General features: G+C 34.6%; 1 protein-coding gene across 3 annotated transcripts in view; it reads right to left on the reverse strand.

Annotated features, from left to right (window-relative positions):
- The window catches only part of LOC118262827 (neuroligin-4, X-linked), a 107,272-nt gene that overhangs the window by 53,800 nt on the left and 33,734 nt on the right, over positions 1–19,738 (reverse strand). The gene's annotated exons all lie outside the window — the stretch shown is intronic.

The raw sequence follows: 19,738 nt of genomic DNA on the forward strand, positions 1-19,738 counted from the left end.
GACTCTTATCACAACTAATTAAACAATTGTTCTAAGTGCGTCATAGTTAATTAAAACTATTATAAAACGAATTAGACTTTGAAATTGTTTAAGAATACGTAAAATTAAAATATTTATAATATATTTTTTTTTTGTGGTATGAGCCGGTAAACGAGCTGACGGATCACCTGATGGTAAGCAATCTCTTGACATGGACCATGGACTATGAACACTCGAAACACCAGAGGCGTTACAACTGTGTAGCCAGCCTTTTGGGGGTTAGGAATTTAAGCGTTGTTGAAGAATCGGATATTGGGAAGGGAGATAATTGGGTCTCCGGTAACCTCACTCACACAACGAATCATAACGCCAGCGTTGTTTTACGTCAGTTTATATGTGAGGCCTTGGTATGACTCCGATTGAGCCGGCTGCCATTCGTTTTGCAGCTCAAATACAAAACTCAGTACATCATTACGAATGCAGTTTCAAAAACAGCTTTCACTTCGCTACGTTCAAAACAATTTCCGTTAGTCTTAAATCTAAACGCTATGCACACAATGGTCATACTATTTTCATTCCCTTATTTATCTTCACATTCCCACGAAACATTTCGTTAACCCGATCCATGCTGATCAGATGCCACGTACCCTGAGTTATTGACACAATAAATACGGACGGGATAAACAAGCCGGGAGCTAAACATGCAAACAGGAGTCGTAAAGTGTCCCCTTCCTAAGGAATGGTTTCCTTACTGAACATAAAATGCGTGATATGTAATTCTTTGAATATTTATCGTGAGTGGACATTGGGAATGGACGTACAGACGAATAGTTTGGCTCTTGTAATAAAATTCCGTGCATGCTGAATGATTTATGTGTGGGATCATATGGTAGTGTCGTATTCGGGAGGGTGGGGTAATGAGCCTGTCATGTAATACGTGGGTAATTTGATATGATTGTGTCAATGTATTAATAAAGCATGACTCGATGAGGACTGACAAATTGACGCTGGGTGATATTTGTATATGAATATCGGATGAACAGAAATTGTTATAATTTGTTTTTTATATCGTCACGCCTTTTATACCAGTAGGGGTAAGCACGTAATGCCACTGTAAAATGTACACTCACTTTTCACGATTTATGTTATAAGTCCCATGTAATAAAGGACGAGCTTATTGCCATATACTGGACAAACCAGACTCCTTGCTACTACTGAGAAATTTTTGAAAAACCGAAAATAGCCTATTTATACTTCGCCCGACCCGGGAATCGTACTTGCAACCACTCGGCCAACGAGACCGTTGTTATTAATTCATTATTTCTAATTTTAGGGTATGCAGATTCTAAAATAAAGTTAAACCTTTAACCTACATTCGGATAACGAATAAGATCGATCCACACCCTTTCATCTAAAAATAGAAGGAACGAAGATAATATTCGTCTCATAATATCACACATATTTTCCTTTGTACAAGGTAACAGGTCAAAATCACCGGCATTTTTACCGAACCGTGATTAAGAAAGTCACACGGAATAGAACCGACAATGCATTGTAAACACGACCTTACTTTTGAAGCGTATCGGACTCTATTGTGCTGGATCGGACAATGTGCCCGGTTTACACCAAACGATAAGTCGCCAGGCACAATAGCCTGGCACAATACAGATACCTTTAGGGCACATAGTCGCAGGTTCGTCCAGACAGTTTTATTTATTTGTTCTACACAAATTGATAGTGAATGGCAGTCTCTAACAGTCGACCATAGGGTGGTACAGTGATATCTCTTTTTGTTAATAAAAATTCGTTGTTCGTTTACTTTTCTTGACTTTCTTCATTCAATAATTATTATAATGAGGGTTACTGTTCTTTTTTGCTCACGCTCATGTTTTTAGGGGGGAAAATCATTCACAGATTTCTTCAGACGCGAGTATCAGACTCTTATTGACAAAGAACCACCCCGTTCCTACTCATGCTTTTCTAGCTAGAGCCCCGATAAACCTATCAGGTAGTCCGCAGCTCCAGATCAGGCATCAGTCCTACTGGGCCCCATCTGTGGTGGTCTGATGGTTCTTTGGGTGCCGTACGCATGGTGACGCTGGTATATTTGTCTAAGTAGCAAACCACTGGACAACTGTAGACTAGAGAAAATATTAGACCTCTCGTTATCTGGTGTGGTGTGTAAAATGTGAAGAAGAATGAAGAATGAAGGTAATTCATAGGTTTATTCATTCAACAATTTAATTTGTTTTGGTTTGAATTCCATTTCAATTTAATAATAGGTAATTCACAGTACACACTATGCCACGGTTTACTGTTATTGTGTGTTGATCAAATATCTATTTGTGCGCTGTTGACTCAGATAACAATTAATTAACCTTTGAGTATATTGCTAATTAAGAACATTATACTGTCTCATAGAACTGACATTGATTCTAAAATAATCTAATATTTGTTTTCAATTCAGTCCGCTAACTTTTAGCACCTTTGCTCGTAGAAAAGTATAACTAATGTCCTTCTACGTATTCTTAATTATATGTAAGAAAAATTCTAAACTATATAGAATAGATAAATCGTAGAGAGGTAACAAACAAAAACGTACTTTAGAATTAAAAAAATAAAGTTGAGATATGGCTCTTAAGAACAAAATGTAAGTCGGTATCCCTGCAAAATGTTCCAATTGTCCAATGCCCGAGCTACGTTGGTCCATGTAAGCTCATTCCACACAAACCAGCTTACCTTCAAACGACGGTATTCGCCTCCATTTCGTTATTTGCAATCAAGTCCGCCGAAACGTTTAGCTATCGGAAATACGATTTTATTGAATGCGACTGGACCGTTTACAGGAAGTTTGTGCTCATCTGTACACAGACATATGTGTGTGTGCATGTGAGCACGAATACACCGTAACTAGTAAATTCACTTTTGTGAAACAAGTGCGCTTCTTCGATGGTGCTGTCGCTTTTTGCGATGGTGGCGCCACTAGCGCATTAAGTCATGTCAGTTTTATGAACTATTTTACGAATGTTATGATAATTGTATTATTTAATAGTAATTACAACTTGTAACAAAATGTAGATTAAGGGCTACGCGGTATTAAGGTCTCAGCACACATATGGGATCGGAAAGGGATCGTAACCGTAACGCCTTTCGCCTCGCTGTCAACCAGGCGTCAACCTACCGTATGCACGTAACGAAAGCGTATCAGCAGCGCCTGTACGTCAACTCGGCTACGGCTAGGCGACACCGACTAGACTAACACGATAGTTAGTCGGTACGGAGAGACGTAAGCGCGGGGACGGAGAAACGTAGCGTGGGGACGATGAGCCGTAAGCGCGGGAATTCAAGTTCGGAGCCTGTTCCGAGGCGAGGCGATTACGTTATTATTCCGATTAGTGTGCGTTGCAGTAGGGAGTTTAATACAAACCATTCTGAACGGCTCGAGGCGATACGGTGACGATCCCTTTCCGATCCCATATGTGTGCTGAGACCCTTATGCGGAATAGTTCACGGTGATGAGACGACGTATGCGCACTTTATACGTACGTAACGTAACTCGAATTGTTCGCGGTAACGACACGCGGTTATGAGAAGCAAATGTTAACAATGATACCGGTAATTTCGGGTTATAGCCCGCTGGGGTAACTTTGACCCGAATTCTATAAATAATAAGAATCTAGAAAGCGTATATTATATAAGACAAAGCGTACATTAGTTTTTCATTGGTCTAAAAGTTTGGGTCAAAGTAATCCGATCTTACGGTACGTAAAGGAAATTTTAAAATAATACCTATAGCACAACAGTAGGTAATTGAAATCTTTTAGACGGGTTTTAAATTTTGGTCCAAACTGTATTCTGATTCATAAACCTATAAATCCTTGTCATATTATTTTTCCAACAAACCAACATGTTAACAATAAAAGAAAAAAATACAATAAACTATTTCCTTAAACAAAATTATCGATACAAAGCTTTCTATCAATCTATCAATCAATCAATCAAACTGACAGATCGGAAAACCAGCGTTCAATTGACAGGGTTGGGGTGTTTTAGAATACAATATACAATCGTACCGTACTATAATTTTGGTGTTGAACAATGTAATGTTGGATAGTGACTAACATTGCGTCATTGTTTATTTTTGTACCTAGTGTAGGTTTTGTTGAGGGGGAAAATTATCCAATGACTTCTCCCGCCTTGGCCTTGGGAGTGTCAGAATGTTACTGACCCAATGACTTTTCCCACCTTGGGCGAGGCGACAGTGAGTGTCAGACTCTTACTGACTAAAAACCACCCCAGGAGGCAGGAGTAGGATCCTGCTTTTCGAACCGGAGTCCCAGTAACCCACTAGGTAGTCCGCAGATCCGTTAGGCAGTCTGCACCAGTGTAGGTAATGTTTGACAAATAAAAATTATGTGACGTTATAGCAAAGTCCATCAGTACTCTTTTATTTTTGTATTTAACTTTGCCCTATTCTAGGATTGTCTCCTGTGTGTTGGTGCATTTATAAACATAAAATTTCACAATGACACCCATACCCGAAACAACAACAGACATAAGAATTTCCTGTCTATTAATGGGTTAAGGGTTATGGACACAGAACAAACCTATTTGCTAACCACTTAATGATGTCCAGCCCTCTTCGCAAGTGATTAAGGTCACAGTCGATTGAGGATAATGACTTGTTTTTATCGTTCTAACTACACATTTAAGCTGTCACTGCGAAACGTCAACATATTTACAGAAATGGCTACGTTTTTATGTAGATAAGTAAAAAACTAAAGACGAATTATAAAAATCGGACTATGCAATCTCAATAATATCCGCATCCTAAGCATCTTACGTCCGAATACTGATACGCTACTCAATTTTAAGTTGTACTTAAATATCGTGCTATCTCTGTCATTTTATAAAGAATTGATAGGGATAGAACTAGTTTTGAGACTAAAAATTCAGACTCAAAATCGACTTAAAATTGAGTAGCGTTTGAGTATTCGGACATTAGAGAGTAGCTGCGGACGACACGATGTAGGGCGTACCGGGGCTCCGACTCGAAGAGCAGGAGTAGAAACGGGGTGGTTTTTAGTCGGTAAGAGTCTGACACTCCCTCTCGCTTCGCCCAAGGCGGAAGAAGTCATTTGATGATTTTCCCTCCTCAAAAGTAGCCTTTTAAAGAAATTTCAATTATACAAAAGACATGAATTGGAAAACAAAATATACTACGCTTACAATCATACAAACATTAAGGAACTTATCGTACCTTTGTCTCGTGGAGGTAAGAACAAACTCCCAACATAGATTTTAAGTATACTTATTTCCAAAAAATCAGTATCTAATATTTCGTACTCTACTGTTTTATGAAAATACATTTCACCTGGTTTACGTTACACCTATGTATCTTATACATCAGTAAACACAATAAGCACTAAAGGAATATTGGAAAAATATTCTTCTTAAAATACTCGAGAGGTTTCAAAATCTTCTTGAGTTATGTTTGTGTTGATAAGAAGAGAAAATAAATTGCATGTGAAAAAGATATTTACTGCCTTCTTAGGAGTTAATGATGCTTGGAGTTAGCTGGCTTAGGGCTTAAGTATCTGTTTATCTGTCTCAGACTCAAAGTCTTTTCCAAATGAATCCTAAACTAAGTAATGTAGTAAAGTTCAGTTGCTTCAAAGAAAATATTTTGCGTTCTGTTATTACTCTTCAATTAGCGGTTGGCGCGTTGACTGGGCAACTGGCTGCCGTGCTACGTGTAGCGCGTTCGATTCCCGCACGGAGCAACTCTTTTTGTGATCCACAATTTTTTTGTGTCATGTGTAGGTATGTGAACCACCCACGATACAAGAGAAAATACCGGTGTGAGGCAACGTATTAAAAACCGCGATGCACGACGCTGCGGAGTAGCAACGCGACAGTGGGAATGCTGCTCATGAATATGAACCTCTAGCATGGCTTGAAACTAGTCGAGTTCCTCGTCAAATAGTTACGTGAGTAAGCCGATAACATAGTAATTAATTTAGTATGTCTCACGAAAGTTTAAATAAAATTTGCGTATATTTTCAGAAATAGGTATATAATGTACCACGACGAATAACATAGCCATTGTGTGTGTGTGTGTGTGTGAGTGTACACAAAAAATTCTCGCAAGTATCTTTATACTTAATTCAGTTTTTGCACGATTAGCTTTTAAACGAGTTCGCAGCCATTTCTCAGAAGGCAACGACAGAAAAACGTAAAACAAAAAACAAACCTGACTCGGACAAAGGACTTTCTTTTATTGTCCTTTATAAAACAAACTCTCTTATATTTTCGCGAAATGAAATTTTCAAAACATTTTTTTGTTCGTGTCTCTTAATCTTATCAAAACTACTTTTATTTTTGGCGAAACACGGTTTAATCTACATCAAAAGGATATATAAAGAAATCCTCGCGCAATTTTCTGAAGGCTGAAATAATATTGACGCTTTAATATGTCCTTGTAGCATGTTTCAGGTCCATAAAACGGCGATATAAAATAGTCCACGGCCATTCTGGGGGTCAAATAAGACAATCTGCAGTAAAATGCTGCTTGGCCGACGACCTCTAAAATGTCGCATGCACTGTAACTGTTGTTAAGATGGTACAAAAGATTAAGTTTGTATGAAGACTTGTTCTTTACATTTATTTTATAAAATTCTTTGTTATTTTTTTATGGAATGTTGTTGGTGATAGTTCATAGAATATTTTTTGTCGACGTAAAGTTCTTACTTGTGTTTTGTGTAACTTAAAAAACTGTTTATAAAATAAATATATAAATGTAAGATTTATCCGTCACGTCTTATTATGTTGGAAATTATAGTCAGTACCTATAACTACTTTTACAAATATGCGACAAAGTGACTTGCATGGCTTTTTATTTGTCTCGTACAGAAAATGTTCAAATAAAGTATATTAACTCATAACTTACTACTAGTAACTTTAAAAATTATAAAAATAACTGAGATTTTTTTAAACCCATAAAAAAATTAACACGCATTCCACAAAAAAAATCTAGAGTAGAGAATTTTCATAAACCGTAGAATTTTTATTACAGTATTCACTCCTTCAAAAAATGTATTAAAACAATATTCACGTAGAACCATATTGCAACGGGATTAAAAATCACAGCTGGACCAATAGTACCTACTAGTCGATTCGTAAACCAATAACTATGGATGAACATCACAAGGGACCAGTTCCTACAATTAACGCCCAACTAGGAACAATAAGCAACTGATACGTTTACCAATTTCCAGTGCACTAGCATCCAATATCTCTTAAAACAGCTCTCCAGGGATTTACTTCATAGAACTGCGAAATTGTTATTATTTTTCCAGAAATGAAGTTTGATAATAAAATCTACACAACACACTTATCATCAGTCAAACGCGTAGACGGATCATCTGATGGTAAGCAATCAGCGCTGCCCATGAACACTAAAGGAAACACAAATGCTTCGACAACCTTTAAAAAAGTAAAATACTCTTCTCTTGAAGTTAATTAACTAAAAAATCTCGGTTTACTCACAACATACATTAATGAAGAAAAGCTCTACTAGTTTCAAGTCACAGAGGGACTTTTCATCATGAGCAGCGTGATCAGCGTGCTTAGACGTGGTGACGTGGGCGACATTGTAGCTTGCAAGAGTGACGGAGCTATGTAGGTTGTATAGCTCCATCCCTCTCGCACTGCTCAGTGATCGACGATTCTGACACAATTGTAATAGCAGACTAAGGCCCCTGGTTAGACCGTGCGTTGGCGCTGTCAGTGTTACGCGCTCATGATGAAGAGTCCCGCTGTGACTCGAAACTAGTAGAGATTTTCTCCATTAATATATGTGACTAAACCGAGATTTTGAAGTGAAATTAGTATGCCTAACGATAGTTATTATACTTGTCTTAAAGGTTATAATATCATGTCGATTAATAACATGATCTATTCTGACATGTATCTAACGCTCACAAACCATCTAACAACGATTACCTACTACAGAAAAGAAGAAATAAAGGAGCAATTTTCAATTCTATCCCGCATACAATAAAGACCTATTTTATACAACACCATATTCTATTCCGTCTCGCGTCATTTTACTCCTGAGTTGTGACGTCACAGCTCTTCAATTGAATGCGCCTACATGGACAGTGAGACTGCAATTTCCCGTCAGACGTGTCTATTCATTGGTATACATTTATAGAGGGCTGACAAATGACTGGCTTCAATGGCATTATGAGTGGAAAAGATCCCCTTGTAGTAGGTTGTAAGATATTAAGGGATTTGAGCAATCGACTGATGGGATGGGAGCTTATGTAAGGTAATGGTTTGTGGTAAGAGTGAAGAATTATGTAATGAAATTATTTGTGTTAAGTTCAGAGTATTGTTAGGAGAAGGATTCTGTTTTAATTCTTTATGTAAATGGGTTGTCTTTTTGCTCAGGGTCGTTTAATGGTTACTTAATCCAGTCGTCAGCAATTGTTTTCGGTCCAAAATCGTTATTAAGGAATAGTTTAAGTAATCATTAAATGTGTTTCAGTGCGGCAGTCAAAGTACTTTTGTGTTTGTATCTTGAGTTTGGCTTTAAAATTAACAACACATGTGTAATTATTTTATAGTCTAACGCCAGAAAAAAAACAAAAGCTTTATAAAATTCTATAATGGAGAGCATTTAATACATTTTGCTTAACTTTAAAAAGGAAAGAACAAAAACATTGCACAAAACACGAAAAATATTGCCACATTCATATCTTCATATACATTCATCTTTTTGCGCATAAATCTACTGCATGCAAAGTAAGAAAACTACAAAAAACAGATATAAAAAACACACGTAACAATAAAATAAATGGTGTGCGCTCCGTGTTCACCAGCAAAAAAATGAGCTACTTAAAACCCATATAAAATGTCTCATTCATAACTCGTTTTATTATAGCAAAAACGACAAAGTGCATTACCATAATACCTCCGTACGAAATTACAATGCGCACTAAAACTTTGCCGTGTACCGTTACCATTGCGGGGTTAAGTGACGTTACTAAAAAGTGCTTTTAATTTAAAACCGCAACGTATTGTCCGTTCCAACAGGAAGCGGTCGCGTCGAGTTGGTTCTGTTACAGGAAATTGCGGCCCCTACGTCGCGACCCAACTCTGACAGTTGAGCTTAGTATGCACGGTCGACGTATCGCGTAATCGCTATTTGCGTCCTGAGGTTGACATACCTGAACCTGTGCCGAATTGATAATGCTTTGATACACCTCCCTACCACCTCTTAGTGCTTACTGTGTTAAATAAACTGACACGTTGTTTATATTATAATTGGGGAGCGGTTTATGTGTGGTACGACAATGACTTGACAATTTGTCTTATGTTTGCTCTCATCTTATAAAGGGGTTCAGTTATGGTTGAATATTTTAGTGGTACAGAACATGGGCTACATTGTAATATTTGTTGTATTAGGCTAGTTTCTTACTAGTCAAATTCAATACTTTTTGGCAAAAACGATACTTTCTATGAATTTTGTACGAAATTGTGGGTTATGACGTCATCAGATTTTTTCGACAATAATAGCAGACTTATTTCTAGAAAAATAGGTAGATAAATTTGAAATCTAAGTAGATTTTCAAAGCTATGAATGAAATTGTAATAATTTTTGAATATTTTGTATTAATAAGAAAAGTCGAAAGAATTTATTTTCTACTGAGGTAACTACCCATTTGTAGATGCTTGTGGCTGATTTTTCTTATATTATCGCACTTTAATGAAATATTTCTGCATTTCACTCTTGCCACCACCATGTTACTACTGCTAATAGATTTTGACAATAATAAAACATTAAAATAAAATTCAATTTCGAAAAGGGTTCAACTTATAAAAAAAAAAAACCATTTATACCAAAAGTAAGTACTAAACAAGAAAGTTATAAGAAATTATTAAGAAGCTAAGATATTGATTGGCTAAATCGAAATTAGAAAAGTTTTATAACTCTGTCCTTTGAGAGCGATGGAGTTGCTTCATTGGTAGTATCTGTTTGTAACTCGTTTTAGTATGTATATCGCTTTTATTTACTGACTAGCTGACCCAGCGTACTTCGTACCGCTTTCGCGTAGCAATGATGTTCTACTTTATTTTGTATAGCTGAGCTATGTATGAGTCCCTATTCAATTTGAACTGGAATCTATAATATCCTCCATATAAAAATGATCCATAATTTCCTGGTCTCACTTTACCTGAAAAGGACTTTACTAATTCAATAAAAAACAAAATATATTTTCATAATAGTATTTATTCCATAGGATTTAATAATTTCACTAATATTTTTACAAATCGCTATTGCAGAACTTGGCATTTTTAAGTAAACACTGAGCTAAATACCACGCGCGCTCTTTATCAATTGTTGGCACATTAAAATGTCCAGCATATATTGTCCTGCAGGCGCCTTATCGGCTCTGATGACAATTTTGTGATTATCTGATGGCATGCGGTCTAATGCATTTGTGAATAATGCAACTAATTCATTGTGTTGATGGAGACATGTTTGAAGTTGTTCATCACAATGGATCTTTTTACTGAGTTGTTGTGTGCGCAACGCTGATCGACTTCTCTTGCTGAATTGTCCATAAAATATATTTGCAAAAATGTATAGTCTTCAACAGGCACTGGCAATAAAGAACCTGTTTGATAATATATTTGAATCCCTGAATCTGCAAGAATATAAATATGTATACAGGTAATTGTATAGCAAATTGTACCACCATGTGGCTCGCAAAATACTGCCACAATACTTTACATCATTTCAAATTAAAACTACTTTTACCCTCGACATTAAACAGCCTTCCACGGCAGCTTTAAGTAGTAGGCTTTACCAAGAACATCTTGCTCATGCCACTATAAAATACAACATGTTATAAAATGTTGCTGATTAAGTCTTCGGATTATAGACTATTATTATGTATTTGACTTATTGTTTACAAAATAAACACATCACTGACTCGACATATTTTGCACCAGCTACATGGTTTTAAAACTAAAAAAAAAAAAAAACGTTTGCCATTATACTTACTTACTAAAAGTTGGCATAAAATTGTCTCGTATAACTTTTGTTGCCCCAAATGATGTCATTTGAAGGCAATTATTGTACTGCTAGATATGAGTCAAAAATTAACCAATGAATGTAGTGGCTCTGGTGGCGGTACCAATGGCGTCAATTTGTCTTAGCCGCTGGCGCAACACAGTCCAGAGGCTTCATTTTTGAATTTCAATCATACAATCACACCATGTTCATTAGTAATCAATTAGCACATTATAACTGAATGCAGCTTTGTGGGGATTAAACACAACATTTCTATCTTGATATCGATTCAGTTCAAGTTCATTTCGCGCTTCGCGTTGCTCATCAGTTTGATTTGCTCTTATATTTCTTTGACTTGCCGTATTTCGAGTTCTGCGGCCTAAGCTTGTACGTCTGGTTGGTAGCATTGTTAAAAACGAAATTCCAACTGAAAATAAAAAGCTCTCATACATTTTCTGCATAACCATGTATACCAAATTGTAGTATTGTGTAGTCACCAAAAGTTACTAAAAATCAATATGAAGATGTGAACTTACCTTGATTAACAAACACTTATTAGCAAATAAAAATCTTTGTAGTCTTTAACACTCGAAAATATATTAGGATCTCAGAAATATTGAAAAATATAAGTACATTTAATTTTTCATATTTAAAAAAACGCGCAATACGAATGTCAATGTCATTCACACCAATAGACTATGTATATTGAAAGAGCATCGTTTGTTCGAAAACGTGAATAGAAACTTTACACAAAATAAATTTCGGAACACACGCGTAACTGTTGATAATTTGTCATTATTTCTGAACGCACGCATAAATATTTGAGGAATTTCTATTAAAGCTTAATGCACTTTCCAACATTTTCAATAGATTAAAAAAAATACAGACAATTGTTTATTCACCCTTTTCAAATAGTTTATGCATAAATGTCAATCATTATTTACAGTATTTGACAGGATGGACAACAAATATTTGACATGAACGTTTATTGAAAACATTTTGCTTTTGCCCGCGACTTCGCCCGCGTGGTGGTGTTAGTGATCAAAATGTCATCTAAAATGTGAATTACTTGAGAGTATGTTACTGTTAGCATTTTTAAAGATATGTATTCCATAGAAACCACGACCGCCGATTCATCATTTTATAATCATGATGAAAAGTAGCCAAGGTTATCTATATAATTATCCTTTAATTTCCTATATATTGCCTATCAATAAAAAAATACATTGTTTCGTTGTTTTATTCCATAAAAAACATTCGTGCAAGCGTAACCTCAACACAAACAGGGTTACTTTTGCATTCATAACATTAGTATGGTAGTAGGGATATTGGCGATTTAAATAAGTATATGTGTATTTAAATAAGAATCGAACGCGAGTGAAGCCACAGGCAACGTATTAACAAAAATGACGAATTTTCAAGCAAACATTAATCTCCTCTATCAAACATTCTACGCCTTCTACCCTTTTTATTAAAAAGTTATTTCGCTCCTCATTAAGTGTCTAAATACAAAATTTCACTGTTACAGCTTTAAAAATGACGAATTTCCATATGACCATTCATCCCCTATTTTTATCCACTCTCCCCTATTTTTTTGCGATAAAAAATAGCCTATGTTCTTTAGTTTATCTTTAAGTGTGTAAATACAAAGTTTCACTGTTACAGCTTTTAAAATGACGAATTTACATATGAACAGTCATCTCCTCTTTTTACCCATTCTCCGCAATTTTTTTGCAATAAAAAGTATCAAGTAAGGTCTATTCTATCTCAGTACCAAATTTCATCTAAATCGGTTCACTGGTTTAGGCGTGAAAGCGTAATTACAGACAGACAGAGTTACTTTCGCATTTATAATATTAGTAGGGAATCTATAGCATTTGTTTTTTAGTATCCAATAGCATTTATCCAATATGAACTTTATCCAATAGCAATAAAGCTCAAATTGACTCTACGTATTAGTTAGAAAACGTTTGTATGGGATAAAGAAAAGGGCTGTTTTTAGGGCTTTTCCGTCAATTATTTGATATTTTCTCGCCGTAAAAACCATCCTTGAAGTTCGACGAATATTACAAAAAAAGAATTGGCCAAATTGGTCCAGGCGTTCTCGAGTTATGCGCTTACCAACACTTTTAGCGATTCATTTTTATATATAAGATAAGTATAATATAAAATGAAGAGTATAATATAAGAAAACGAGTATAATATGAGTATAGGTAATACTAGGTATATTTCGGAACTTAAATTATAACTTTCGTGAGACATACTAAATTAAATATTATCCTTTTCGCCATTAGCACTGGCATTAGCGTGACAGTAACCGCGTCTTGTCTCGCGGAATGCTGCTTATGTATAAGAGCTTCTAGCATACTAGAGGCTCTACTAGTTCCAAACCATAGTTTGGAACTAGTCGAGTTCCTCATCAAATAGTTGCGTGAGTAAGCCGTAAAAAATTTTTTTAGGTACTTTTTATAGACAAGTATGATAGTTAAAGTATAGTGTATTCATGTTGTGTGGTGAATAATAATAATTTTGTAGGTAAATAATAGGTAGTGATTTTTCCTTAGATCAGAAAAATAACGGTTATTTGACCAGGCTAGGTGATCATGACTGGCAGCTACTTGCTTAAAGTTAAATGTACAAACTTGACTTGTGCGATATAAAACGGGTGATGCCAACTTCATCATTATGTGATGATCACACTTTTTATAATGGTCATATAAAAAAAATACTCTGAAGTTTCTTTCTTGTTCAAAACTACACTTTAAAACGATTACCTAGCGTCACTGACAGGCAGACTGACGGACAAAAAACAAATAATTTGATTTTTGACTTCTTTGATAGATAAATTACAGTTCACAATATCAATACATAGTATAAAACAAAGACACTTTCTCTGTTTCTATGTTCCCTTTGTATGCTTTAATCTTTAAAACTACGCAACGGAATTTGAAGCAGTTTTTGTTTATTTTTTATGGAATAGGTGGCAAACGAGCTAACGAGTCACCTGATGGTAAGCGATCAGCGCCGCCCATGGACACCCGCAATACGCGTAGCATGCGTTGCCGGCCTTTTAAAAAGGAGTATGCTCTTTTCCTGAAGGTTTGTTCAATAGATAGAGTGATTCAAGAGGAAGGTTTATATGTATAATACTTGCATAATATATCACCATTGCACCCATGCTAAGCTGGGGCGGGTCGATAGTAAATAATATGTAAGGTTCCTTATAGTTTCCAAGCAAGATAAATAATGGAACAGACAAAAAAGAAGAAGTTGAACAACAATAATATTATTTACAAAGCTAAAAGTAAAAACACCAGTAAGTAAATACTGTGTTCTCTCTTCGTTTCATATTTCTATCAATGGACAAGCGTATCAGTTTGTGGTCTTTATTCTATGTACATAAGTATCATTTTTGTTTAACATAAAACCAAATGTATGAAAAAAAATATTTCAAACATTTTAGGTTCTATTTCAAAGGGGCTGAAGTAAACTAGTGATTATTATTTTTGACGGTCTGTATCAATAAACTGTTTATCAATAGATTTGACAAAAGTTTTATTATCAAACAAGCTGATGCCCGTGGCTTGAAAACGAAGTTTGTGACAAATAAACGTAGTCTAAGTTAATTCTTAGTACATCAGCTATCTGCTAATAAAATCTCATGAAAATCGGTCTAGTAATTTCAGAGATTAGCTCGAACAAATACACAGACAAAAGGACATCGGGCGTTTTTTACCCGATTTTTTAAAAGTCGCGAACATAAACCAAAACATTTTTAAATGAAAGTTGAAAAAATTGTGTAGTTATTTTGATTCACAATAATGGGATAATGGAAATAATTAGTAAAATGAAAATGATATTTTAAGTTGACTATTTTTCCTAATTACTAAACGACCGCTCAGTAAGTTAAAATATCACTCCGTGGTATTTTTGTAAACCCAATCAGACTAAATCCGTCAAGTTGATGTGCATGTTTCGTTCTCACTCTCGCCCATAGTCCTAAAACTGGTATACATATGTTGCGCTCGCGCAGGTAGCTAGCTTATCTTACTACTCTTCAATTATTGCCCAAAAACATTTATAAATATTTTTTAAATGTCCAATTTCTCCTTATTGCCACGACCCACAGATATGGGAACTATACCATTGTGAACTAGATTTAATTGCCTATCCACCGTACCTAATTTTATTTTTGTTCGCCGTAGGTAAGTGTCCCATACAAAAATGCCCGATGTTCTTTGTCAAAAAAAATGGTGTATGTATCGTATGTATATTCATATTTCATATGCATGTAGTAACTAGCGGCTATTTCAGTATAATAAATAGAAACTCCAGTTTTATTTAGTTTTTATACTGTTGTTTCCAGTGTGTAGGTGAAAATAGTGAAATACAATAGTGATATTAAATTTATAATTTTGTGCAATTCTGTTTTGAGCAATTGAATGTTTAATTTGTTTTGACACGGGTTATATGAATTTAATGGCTGTGTATATTTTTTTAGTAAGCACTCGGTAACTAACAAATAAAAAATATATACGAGAGGATTTGAATAAATAAATTTTCATTAGTCATAAACAGCAAACATGTTCGTATGCAAACATAAATAAATATCTAATTGCAATTGATTTTATAATTCCCTATTCATTGTATATTATTATCCTCACACGAACACAAACTTATACAACAAAAAACGTGTAATATATAACAAAAAAAAAAAAAATCACAAAATACCTCCAACCTTTGATTAAAACCAACCCTTACCATAATCAAAACACGATCAATTTTTCATTAAACCCCACTCACGGCGACAATGACCACTTAATTTACAAATTATATCAGAACTGGGCTATAAACATAAAATATTTAACATCGGACGAAGTCACGACAAAGTCACTTGAAACAAATTAATTAACGAACTCGTAGTTGCGAGTTTTACGAGTATTTTACTGTGTTGCTCGAAAAGTAATCACTCCCAGGGCGAATGGTGCTAAAACATTAAATGATAACTTCATTACTGAGTTATATTTTGAATGGAATAATTAAAAACGTTGGCTTAACGTCACGGCGGAGAATGATAGTCACGCGACGTAAGGACGGTTGCGTAGATAAAGAGACTTGGATACTCTACAACGAATTTTACACTGTATTCTGCTGTTGATTAAGGTCTGAATTTGTTTGAGTTTCAGTTTCGGTTGTAACAGTTTGATAATTAATTCATTCACTTTCCTAGTTATGGGTGAATGCCCATGAGAGCAGGAGGTCTGAATTGAGTAGCTGTGTCGGTGTGTTGGTATTACGGAAAGGTTCCAGAGATGTAACGCAATACAATTTTGATTAATGAATAAAGTATGATCTAAATCATATAAACTACAATAGTTGTGTTTAAAATAGACCAGAATTTATTACACTGCATACTAATTTTTCAGCTGAAACTACATCAAACGTAAACTAAAACTAAAATGCATAAAATGACTATTATAAATACTAATTGGTAAGTTTGACGTGGGTTTTCTCGAACCAAAAAATAGTTTTCAAAATCGGTCTATAAATGGCGGAGTAATCGGTGAACAAATAAAAAATAAAATAAAAAGCAAACATCTAAACTGAGTATCTCCTCCTTTTTTGAAGTCGGTAAAAATTCAAGGTTCATTCGACTACTGTTCACAAATTGTACGACTCAGAAATAAAATAAAATGCCTAAACAACCAACGCTAATATTCCAAACTTGAATACTTAAATCGTTAAGCCTAAAATGATAGCCCGATCAAAAATATTAAGACCCAGCAAACAAAACTTTATTACGAACGTAGTAAAGTGCAAATTAATATTGCTAATCCGTTTATTTTGTATATTGCTAATGGACTAATTGGACTATGTAGAACCGGGGGCGGTTCACGTTGAATAAAAGGACTCGTCAGTCTGACTTAATCCGTTAAACGTTTACAAGAACGTTAAAGGTTTTAGTTGACCATATTTATTCTTATTTTATCTTTCTTTCGCTCTTTTCTTGGACATCTTATTCGGATGGATTTAGGAATTGTAGATGTTTTGACACCGACACGTCAAACTGCCTAATTACTGGGTTTTCAACTATATTGCAAAGTAATAAGGTTGTTTTTCTCAAGGAGTTTGACTGTTCAGTAAAATTTTAATAATAAGGATGATAACGGGGTATGAAAATGAAAAATTTTAGTCCGTCAGTTAGGTAATGAAAAAATATTGTCATAAAAGTTAACAATACTTAGATAAAACGAATCAAAGTTTAGGAGTGGGGGCAATTACGTTGTTTCTACGTATAAAATGTACCTGGAAGTGACATCACACGATGTCACTTCCATGAACATGTTGCATACCACACTATATTTGATATGCCATTTTTTTACAATAAACACAAAATCAACCTCACAGCAATAACAAAACACAAAATTTCAACAAAAACAAACGAGAGACCGAAACAAAAGCGAATTATGTAACTAATTAAAATAGTTGTTTACTTTCGAAACATTGACTAAAGCAAAAATTTTCCTGTTGCGAATATTCTAGCTAAATTAAATTTTTGTGACACACAGTTAGTTTTTTAACTTCGCAGGGCGTATAATGTGCGCGTAATCTTACAATATAATATCATGCTTGCTCCACATTCAGCCGAGAAACTTTCATATAATAAACCTTTTACATTTTTCATTTAAAATTATTACGTACATCACGTGGAATGAGTCGACTTCTTGCTGTTCGCTGAAATCTATTTTAAGCATGTTTTTATTAAGTTTAGCGATGTTGACTTTGAATGAAGCCTGTTTTTCTTTTCAGTTACGTAAAAAATGGCTATTTTATAGGCGAAAGGGTCTGACTGGAAACTAGACTAAACACTGCCTTGGTTGAATAATTATTAGTTTCGTGGAAAACGAGAACTTATAAAATGTAAAATGTTTATGTATGATTTGACCTTCGTATTCTGAATTAAATTATAATCTGGATTAACTTCGAACCCATATCATGCCATTTATAACTCTGGAAGATATATCGGGAACAAAGCAGTGGTAGAACCTTTAATGAAAATTTTTAGGATAGCATGGTGTAATTGGACTCTATTAAACATAGATTTATTATAATCAATATAAAAAATCGTAAATATTTTATAAGATTACGAAAGTTTTACCAACTGTACGCGACATAAATGAGGTCAATTTCATTAGAGATATAAATGGATTTTAATTATTTAACGGGCTGTCTTCTCTCCGTACTGTGGTGTTGCTAGGCAACCAACTGATTATCTGTTTTGTGTTGTTAATGTTTGTACTGTGAATGTTTTAATTAATTTTACCTTTTTTTTTCTTTTCTTTTTTGTGTTTTGTTTTTGGTGCATTGTGCCCGGTAGCAAATAAATATTTTTACCACTTTTACAGGTAAAGTGTTTATAATAAAATATTTTGATATGTTCATATAAGTACATATTACTTATAATTAGGAGAAAAATATTGAATCCTATTGCAATGAAGAAAATTATATGAGACTTCTAACAAAGTGATTACAATGCCTATCCATTCATCGGACTGTATGATTGTCGTTATTACATTTTGTTTCCAAACGAACATTGGTCGAGGCGAGATTGAATGTCAGACTCATCTGACTAAAATCCACCCCGTTTCTACTCCTGCTTTTCGAGCCAGAGCCCCGGTAACTCGCTATTGATACCGCGTCGTTGAGTACCGTATGTAGTAATGAGCAAAAATGACGCTAGAAGGATGAGCGAAAACAAATGCAGCTTACAATTTAAAACTAAGATAAAACATTCATTTCAAGGATAGAAATAAAAGTCTTGATGTGAGTAACCAACTGATCAACCAGGAAATCGATACTAAAGATAGACACATAATAACTCAAACAGATACGATATAATTAAAAGATGATGGACAACACTAAATGATCCATATCGATACCAATGTAACCAGTACTAAGCACTACAATAATAGATGGTCGGATCTCAGTCGAGCCGAAAGTCCATTACTCAGTATCGAGTAGTATCGAGTCATTAATCGAGCGGCTGACGATTAACGCTTCGATCGTTAATCAAATGTATTTCGATTGAAACGCCTCGCTGCATTGGCTTTTCGATATACAATTTCAATGCCTTTTTGGTTGATATCATGCATTTGTGATTTTGTTTAATGGTACTTCATTTTTCGGTGTGAATAATGACTGGCTCAATAAGTTTGGTTTGGGTGACAAATCTAAATATTTAAACAAATTCGAGTACTTCTTCTTTAATTTATTTAATATGTTTATCACTTAATATCTCAAATATGTTTCTTACAAAACCTATTTGTAAGAAACATATTTGAGATTCTGCACTCTATAATAATAGACGTTTCATGATGATTTAGCTAAGATTTAACACTAGCTACGGGATTCAACGTTTATTTCTACACAATTGATATATATAAATTTTATTGAGTATCTAGTCAATCTAGTCAAAGCATTTATTTCAATTAATCCTAAATAAGGCACTTAAAATATTAAATTTTAAATTTTCGGTAAAAGTTATTAAAGTGTACTTATTATGTACATATAGGAAAAAAGGGTGTAAACAAAAAGAAGTGAATATTGTTATATTTACTTAAAAGTCAGACCTAATCCTATGAAATCCAATATTTAAAAATGGGCATCGATACTATT

The sequence above is a fragment of the Spodoptera frugiperda genome, chromosome 12 (genome assembly GCF_023101765.2).
Source record: "Spodoptera frugiperda isolate SF20-4 chromosome 12, AGI-APGP_CSIRO_Sfru_2.0, whole genome shotgun sequence".
Taxonomy (NCBI): Eukaryota; Metazoa; Arthropoda; class Insecta; order Lepidoptera; family Noctuidae; genus Spodoptera; species Spodoptera frugiperda.